Raw genomic sequence first — 8,764 nt, forward strand, 5'->3', positions numbered from 1 at the left:
AGGGGACTTAAAATCTGACTTTGCATGCTCTGTCTGCAGTGGGATGTGGGCCTCCGCATAGCGAACACTTTGGAGTGCAATGATGATCCTCCGTTGGTGATTTCTGGCCGCACGTGCGGCACCACTTGCTGTTTGGATTAGGGCAAACGTCAGCACGGTGTCCCAAACCTCCGCAGCCGTAGCAGACCTCCGTGTGTCTCCTGTATAGTGTGCAGCGAAACATGCTCGCGCCACAGGACACATAATTGGGCACCTTCATACCCTTGAACAATACTACCACAACTGTGGTGTTCTTAATTCTTTTGACCTCGATGGCTTCTGGGTTGCGGTGGTTCACAATTCGTGCTCGGAGCTGAGCCTCGCTGATATCCACGTCGACACCCCTTATGACACCTTAGCACGTGTCATCGGGGGGAGCCGGGTACACAGAGACCCGGTACGTGCAATCGCCCAATTAGACTTGCTGCGCCTTTACGTACGCGCACGCATTCTTCTCATGAAGATTACACACCACATAAATGTTTTGAGTGCCATTGGGACAAATGGTGTCCTCTTCAATTTCGGCTGGAGCCAGGGCCGCCGCCATGGCCAGGGCTTGCTCGAAACGCATTTGACTGACCTTGGTCATCACATTCAGGCCGTCTCTCGGTCTTACTATGATGCGATACGTGTCCTTCGGAAGTTGAGGGAGCCTCGAGGTGGCGACGATGCGTTGGTACGCGTTCCGTGGGGCGGCGGTGCGGCCACCGCCCTTTCATCTGCCACGCGTTCGGGTGCGTTCGCGGGTAGTAGTCACCGTTCTCATACCTTTGCTAATCTTGCGGCCATATGCCGTCATCCAGCCGGGGCTGCTTGCTTCGTCTTGAGAGATTTCTTCTCCCTCCACAATCTCCATCTTGGGCTAAGGCGCCCGCGGTCGCAGGGTTAGGCCTAGGCCTACCTGCGCTGCCTCGCCGAAGGTTAGGCTTACCTCGTTAGGGTTAGCTGTGCCGTGGCGTGGTCGGAGCTGCACAAACTCATAAAGGGGAAAAAGTCACCCACCGTGGAAAGGCCGCTGTTGGTCAAGTACTCGCCACGCACTGCGTCGTCTAACACACAATGTACTCGGTTTCGACGAAAGAAACCAACCAAAACATTGAAGAAAGCAGGAGTCGAAATCAGTGCGTCCGTGCTAGTCGGTGCCCCCTGGTGGTCCTCGAGATGGTCCTAGTTTTTTTTACACATTTATAAGCGTCAAACACACTAGGCGTTGAGACGCACCATTACTGGAGGCACGACAGTCCGAAATGACGGCCAAGGAGAGAACCCAGCGCACGCCGTGCACAAGTTTCTAATTAGGCATCGTTCACAGGATGCCTGGCAAGGCGCTGCGGAAGAACTCTTGGGAGGCTTCTTGTTCGCTCAAAGAACACACGATTTATTGACATATTTATGCCGCTGGTCACAACATGACCTTCAACTCGATTTTCTCGTATTGGGTTACTTGACCACATTTAACTCGCCCGTGACGACGGAGAGTTGCCCCAATGAAATAAGCATGAAGCGTCTGCGTAGGAGAAGTTCACACCTCAATTGTTCCTTAAAGTAATATTGACCTTGTTGCCACAGTAACAAACGTGGTGCCTAGCTTGCCGGAACGTGAGTGGGAGCTACTGTGTCGAAGCAGGGTATTTTCTGCTGGAAGTTAATGCTGATTTCGTGTGAAACGTCGAGGAGACCTTCCTCGACAGTCCAGAATGTCTGCAACACGTGCATTGCAGACTACGGAAGCAGCTTCATTGGGTACGTATTATTGTGACTGCAAGAAACGCGAACAGCTGAAAGCGTTGCTTTCGACTCAGTTGAACTGCGGTGTGCCAGGGCTCTGACAAGGCAGAATTTGTGCTGTAAGCCGGCGTCTACGTAGCGCTAGTAGAATCTGGTTCCAACTCATGCTCATGCACCGCATGTGTATCAATTGCGAGTCCTGCCGGGCACTCGGAACACACACGCGCTGCAAAAGTGCCAGTCAGAACAATATATTAAAATGCTATGGTGACGCCGGCCAAAAACACATGCAGATTAGCCTAGGGACAGTCAAGGCATGTCGCATTGATTGAGTCGAAAGTAATGCTTTCCACGTCGTTCACGCATCGCGATGGTAGGCCGCTGCAGTTGTACTAAACATGCGCGGTGCGTGCATCCACGCGTGAGTCGTAATACGTATGTCCTATTATTTACATGCGGCTTGCGAAAGAGTTCAGTAATAGTTTTGTGCCTCATACTACAGGCATACTGCATGGCAATCGCTGCTGTAAAGTGAAACAGCTGGAGTCACGCTTGAATAAACACAATAGGTTTACTTACTCTCACACTTCACAGGGCTCGTAGTTTTTCCTGCTGATTGCGATTATATCCCAAGGCGGCGGAGCTCGGTGTTTTTCGTTGTGGACGGAAATCTGTGCAATCGCAGAACACCGCACCGGCACGATTCCCGGGATGCGCTGTGAACTTCACAGTCGTTACCCAGCAAATCTCTTCCTATAGATATTACCAATTACAACAAGGAGAAGCACCGGCGCTATCCAGACCCTTGTAAGGGAATGCATCGCGCTGAAGAGCGCCTCCTTTTAAAACTGTTTACCAATACCGTACTGTGCCCGGTGGTGCTAAAACATTTCAATTCATCCTTGGATGGCACGTGCCAGTTCTAAGGTGAGGTGGCTGACACCTTCCACATCGTCTGGGCGTGCCAGACTAATCCATCTATCCCCCCCAACCCCACGAGAGAGGACTGGGAGGCGGCCCTGCTCGGCTGTCAAGATCTGAAGGCTCAAAAAGCCCTGGTTCAACGGGCGCGGGCGGCGTTGCTTGCCAATGGAGCTCCGGAATAGGGGTTCCACCTAGTGCTGTGAGGGTAGGAGGCCAATAAGGCCTCAACCCAATCACCTATCTGTAACCATTTAATGGTTATTAAATGTGTCACCACCACCACCTTCTTGCGCCGGTTGTTGTAACATCACATGACAGCGCAGTGGTACCAGATGGCATTTTATAAGCGGGTGCAGCGTTAACAGGCGCTCTTTCGCGTTTTAAACTCCCAGAGTCACTGCTTGCCTTCCTAGCGAGGCGCGCCTTGGCTGTTGCAAATTATGCCGTCTCTAGAAGTGAGGGTATACCGCCGAAGGCACCTGGGTGCGAGATAGGCGTGCTCTCGTCTATAGCAGGCGAGAGCTTCTACTGGCTGCGCCCTCAACTAAAAAAAAAAAAAAACAGTGCCAGGAGTGTACCAGGAGCGGTCGTCTTTTCGTAAACGAGCGTTTTGCAGGGTTAAGTGAGATCGGATCGAAATGAGTTGACTGCCAGCCTCACTTCGTATATCAGCGCCGTCACTACGCACGAGCCTTGTTGCGGTCATCTGACCACGCTTCAGAAGACTTGTTACTTAGCAAACGCGCATGTTTACAATTAACATTGCTCCTAAATATTCTAGCTTTGCTTCGTAAAACATTCTAATAACTTGCCATCGGATTCATTGCTTCGCCCTTTTAGCGAAACTGTGACTTTTTAACAATATTGGTAATATTAAAGTTGGTGCCTACCGCACTCCAGCTTGAAGCGGAGCAGTGCATTTTACAATGTGCCGAGCGCTTTTTTTTCTCTTTTGTGCAGGTTACATTTTCTTCCGCTAAACGAGCTAGTCGGTACACGTTAGAAGACCCCCCCCCCCCAAAAAAAAAGAAAAGGAGAAAAGAGTATGTTGCACCCGAAAGGAAGAACTCTTGGCCCATTCCATTTTAAACACCACAACTGGAATTGAATAAATAAGGGGCGTGTTGCTTCAGGTTTCATTCACACATGACAGCAAAAAATTACGCTTTGTTCACGTGGTACAAATAACAGCAGAGTTTTTTTGAAGCTACCTTTTATTTTAACAGACTGGAAGACATTAATTCTTGTAGCACCAAGAAAAATGCAAACACGTTTCTACTGCAGAAAAACGTCTTAAGTAACACTCGAGTGAGTGGGTGAGTTTGCAAGTTTAAAAAATTGCAACACCACTGCACAGCAAAGTTGTAGCAGTACACTACTACTACTACTACTACTACTACTACTACTACTACTACTACTACTACTACTACTACTACTACCACTACTACTACTACTACTGATATTCCTAATTTAATAGTAATAATATTACTATATTACTAATGACCGCGAAATACAAGGTGTCCATATTCATGCAACACAATGATAACAGTCAGAAAATAAAATCTTGATAAGTCAAAAGAATAATATGTTAGGGCTAGTGCACGAAACATAACAGAAGAAAGAGCAGACCAAACGACAGAGCTAAGGTTATCTTTTAAAAGTGCATCTAAATAAAATTGTGTCATGGTTCTAAATCCACTTCAAGCAACAGTAAAGTAGAACAGTAAATCAGTTCAAATTGATCAACTTTTAAATGCGGAGCATTCCTTGACAAACATCGGCGACTTTGAGCATGTCTATCTATCTATCTATCTATCTATCTATCTATCTATCTATCTATCTATCTATCTATCTATCTATCTATCTATCTATCTATCTATCTATCTATCTATCTATCTATCTATCTATCTATCTATCTATCTATCTATCTATCTATCTATCTATCTATCTATCTATCTATCTATCTATCTATCTATCTATCTATCTATCTATCTATCTATCTATCTATCTATCTATCTATCTAGCTGCTTGGGCCTTTTAGCTCTCCTGGCCGTTTCGATAATGGTATCGATACCAAACTTGGTATGCCATACATGACTGTATGACGAGCATAACTGACTAGTCGTACCATAAAATCATGACTTGAATATCATGATTTACACTTATGGTCTCGCTGCTGTTACGGTGGCTGCGTTCACATGACATATTGCAAAACTGGTATGGTATGACATGACTGCAGGGCGTACACAAGTGGCAGACCCTAACATGAAAATAATGGTATGCGTGTCATTTAATAACATGACTACATGACGCGCTCATGATGCACTCGCGGCCGTTTCACTAGCTTAACGTATAACAAGTTTGGTATTACGGGGCATGATTGGATGACGAATGCCGGTGACGGTATGACCGGTGCAAACATGATAATCATGAGATGCGTGTCACGTAATAGCATGACTACATGCTGCGCTCATGATGCGCTCGCGGCCGTTTCGCTAGCTTCACATGTGCCAAATTCGGTATTACTTGGCGCGAACAGACGACATAGGTAAGTCACACGTGCAAACATGGCATTCATGACATACGTGTCATGTAACGACATGACGACGTGCCACACCCATGATGCACTCGCGGCCGCTTCACTAGCTTCACATATGCCAAACTTGGTATTGCGTCACGTGAATTGATCACGAAGTTATGTGACTGGTGTAAACATGATAATCATTAGATGCATTTCATGTAAGAACAAAGACTGCATGCCACACTCAAGGCGTCAATACACTTCAACGTGACCTGGCGCACCGGCGTTCGTTTCGTCGCGTCACGGGGGCGATGCCACGCCAGATGCCGATGTGCCTGCCATATATGCCCAGCGTGCGCGAGCGTCAACGTTACGTCGGAGTACATTGGGCCCTTCATGATGCGCTCGTGGCCGTTTCGCTTGCTCCACATATGCAAAGTTCAGTGTTACGTGACGTCAAAGGATGACGAAGATATATGACTGATGAAAGCATGATAATCATGACGCGCGTGTCATGTAAGAACATGACAACATGCCCCACTCATGATGCGCTGGCGGTCGTTTCGCTAGCTCTACGTATACCCAATTCGGTATCACGTGACGTGAATAGACGAATAAGGCAAATGACTCGTGCAAACATGAATATCATGATATGCGTGTCATGTAAAGCATGACTGCATGCTACGCTCATAGCGTGCTCGCGGCCGTTTCAGTACGTGACATGAATGGACGATGAAGATAAACGACACGTCCAAATACGATAATAATGACATGGAAGACTTGTACGGCATAATTTAGTAAACCTCCACCTCGTAACGCTGTGCTGATTTTAAAGTGACGTATCAACCTTCCTCATTTGTGCTTCGCATATGATCGACTCCCACTGTACGTGGGATCTGCCAATTGTTTTCCCAGAATTCTGATGTATTTAATTTGGCCATCATAATTTTATTCACACAGAAAAAAAATGAACGTCAAAGTAATATTTTCACTTTTCTTGTCGGAATCTCCATGCGTGGCGTTGCAGATTTTGAAGTATTTCTCGTGCTCTGGTAACATTGCGTACTCAATGAAATTTAGGCTTGGTGCGTTGTATATGGCACCCTTAGAAATTAATGTACTTGTTGTTTTTGTTGTCCTTCGCCGGCACACTCTGATGCCACCGCTTTGTTTGCGTGGAGCCGGAGTTTTCAGTGTCAAATATGCAGGCAGGTTGGGCAAGATCGTCGGGAAGGCATCAGGAGCAAGCATCGGCGCTGCCCTGGGAACTTGGACTTTAACATCATTGATAATATGGACGTAGCCTTTCATAATAGAGTAAGGTTTGAAATGTAACTCACACACAGCACAATCCGCGTCAATCGGCCTGTCAAGTCGATGGATGAATGAATGGCAAAACTTTATTTCGTCATAAAGCAGCTGCGGACGATTCCGTGTTAAATGGCCTCAGCCCAACGTTGACGGTAACCGGTGAGGACCACTCCTTGACCCTTGTCTGGCCGACTTGGTCTCAGCTGGTCAACACGGTGGTGCCGCTCCCAAAGAAGTCGTCGATATTCGTCCTTCAGAGCTGTGACGCCGTGATTCGATAGCATTGCTTCGAGCCTCAAAGAAGGAGCACGAAGGAACAAATCTGACAGGCATATGATATTGAAGTGGGAAACACGTCTATGGCATCTCCGGAGGAAACGCGCTTGCTCGTGGGACGCACACAGCGTTGCCACATCGAGGAACCCTAACGCTACATAAAGCTATACCCATCATGTAGCATCGCATCACGCCTTTGAACTATAATGCAGACCGATGGCTCCCATTGATAAGCGCGCGTTTGCATTCGCATTGAAAGAAATAAAGGATGCGTTGACATCACTTTCTCCTCGATAAATTATTCTGGGATGAGGCGCTGGTTTGGTCGACGTTAGCGCGGTAAGCTTCATATCACACGACTGTACTTTGAATGATTGCTATGCGAATCTGTGCTTTCAGCCGGTGTCCTCGTAGCAATATCTTGTTCTGGCTGGTACTTTCGCACCACGTGTGTTTTCCGAGTGCAGGCATGACTCGCAAATGATTATCACACGCGAGACATGACTAGTAAATGATTATCACACGTGGTGCATGAATTCCATCAGGAACGGGATTCTAGCGCTAAGGGTGAGGCCAGCTTACAGCGCAGGTTATTTTTCTTGTATCAGCCAAGGCATGCCACAGTTCGTCCGAGTCGAAAGCAATACTTCCCAATGTTCCGTTCCTTTCCATCGCGATAATATGTACAGTACTCACGCATTGAAATAGGACACTCGGAACCTGTATCCGCCGGTACAAATAGCGCAGCTCGTGGGTGCGCGGGGAATCAATGTGTTGTATTGTGGTACAGAGCGAGGGGGAGAACACCAACAGCGCAGGAATACTCCTTCCGGTCGCTAAAGAGTCGGTATTTATTTCACAAAGCACCCACTGCCAGCGGGGCACTGCTAAGCCGGTGACTGCTACTTTTTTTTATTTGTCGTGACAGAAAGCACGAAATTAACTCGCTATCCATTTGGGCACAAGTTTATGTTTATCATGCCCGCAAAACCTGAGTCGATTTGAGCATGTGTGCCGCATCACCGAAATGCGCAGAACGAGAGCGTCGGCTGTTCGCACCACCATACATGATATAAGTAGTGTATACCGGTGATAAGGGGGCCACCGGCGAGCCATTTATGTCAGCATGTTAAAGCGTGCTAGCTTAGCAGCGCCATGCTGGCAGTGTGCACACGGGTAACTACAGGCCGGCTCATTGGCGACCGGAAGCAGCAATCCTGCTGTTCAGTTGTTCTGCCCCTCACTCTATACCACAATGCAACACCTAAGTTCCCCGAGGAACCACGAGCTGCGCTATCTGTGCCGGCAACCACGCGTTCAGAGTGCTGTATTTCAATTCGTGAGTACTGCACCTGATGAAGTTGCTTCCGCAGACTGCGCGTGCTGTAGACATTCTGAACGGTGAGGATTCGACGTTCCACGGAAAACAGCACAAAATTATATGATAGGAAAAGCCCGAAACATACTTACAGCAGGTTTCGCGGACTTGGAGCGGGAAGTTTCTCGTTTGATTTACGGAGCGTCTGCTCAAGAGGCAGTTCAGGGTGTTGCTTCGCCACGCTTGCGACAGATGGCGTGATGTGCATTCTAAATATGGCATCACGCACTGAGCGAAGCACCAGTGACGCCTTGTCGCCACGAGTCAGAAGCGTTGGCGTGCTCGAGCGGGCAGGGTTTCAGCGAGCGTGTAGGTGAGTGCACGGAAGGATCTGTTTTTCATCGTGATTTAACAATTGTGTCGGCTTTCATTGACGTCGAGGAAAAGCTGCGTCGTTGTTGGCTGCTCAAACACGTGCAACAACCCACCAGGAACGCACTTTTACATGCTTCCGAGGCTGTTTCATGAGTGAAAGCGACTGCGGCGGTGGATTACGACTGTCCGACGCCGAAGGTAAGCAGTCGCTTCGTTCATGGCATTGTTAGAATGATTACCGCGCGTTTATTTTTCCATTTATGTCGCTTCGT

The 8,764-nt window shown here is 47.9% G+C and overlaps 1 long non-coding RNA gene across 1 annotated transcript in view; it reads left to right on the top strand.

The window, feature by feature from the left end:
* The first annotated feature begins 8,455 nt into the window (after positions 1 to 8,455).
* Positions 8,456 to 8,764, top strand: part of LOC142814023 (uncharacterized) — a 35,969-nt gene continuing 35,660 nt past the window's right edge. Inside the window, exon 1 of the long non-coding RNA XR_012894778.1 lies at positions 8,456 to 8,690. This is a non-coding gene — a long non-coding RNA (uncharacterized LOC142814023). The remainder of the gene's footprint in view (positions 8,691 to 8,764) is intronic.

The sequence above is a fragment of the Rhipicephalus microplus genome, chromosome 4 (assembly GCF_043290135.1).
Source record: "Rhipicephalus microplus isolate Deutch F79 chromosome 4, USDA_Rmic, whole genome shotgun sequence".
Classification (NCBI taxonomy): Eukaryota; Metazoa; Arthropoda; class Arachnida; order Ixodida; family Ixodidae; genus Rhipicephalus; species Rhipicephalus microplus.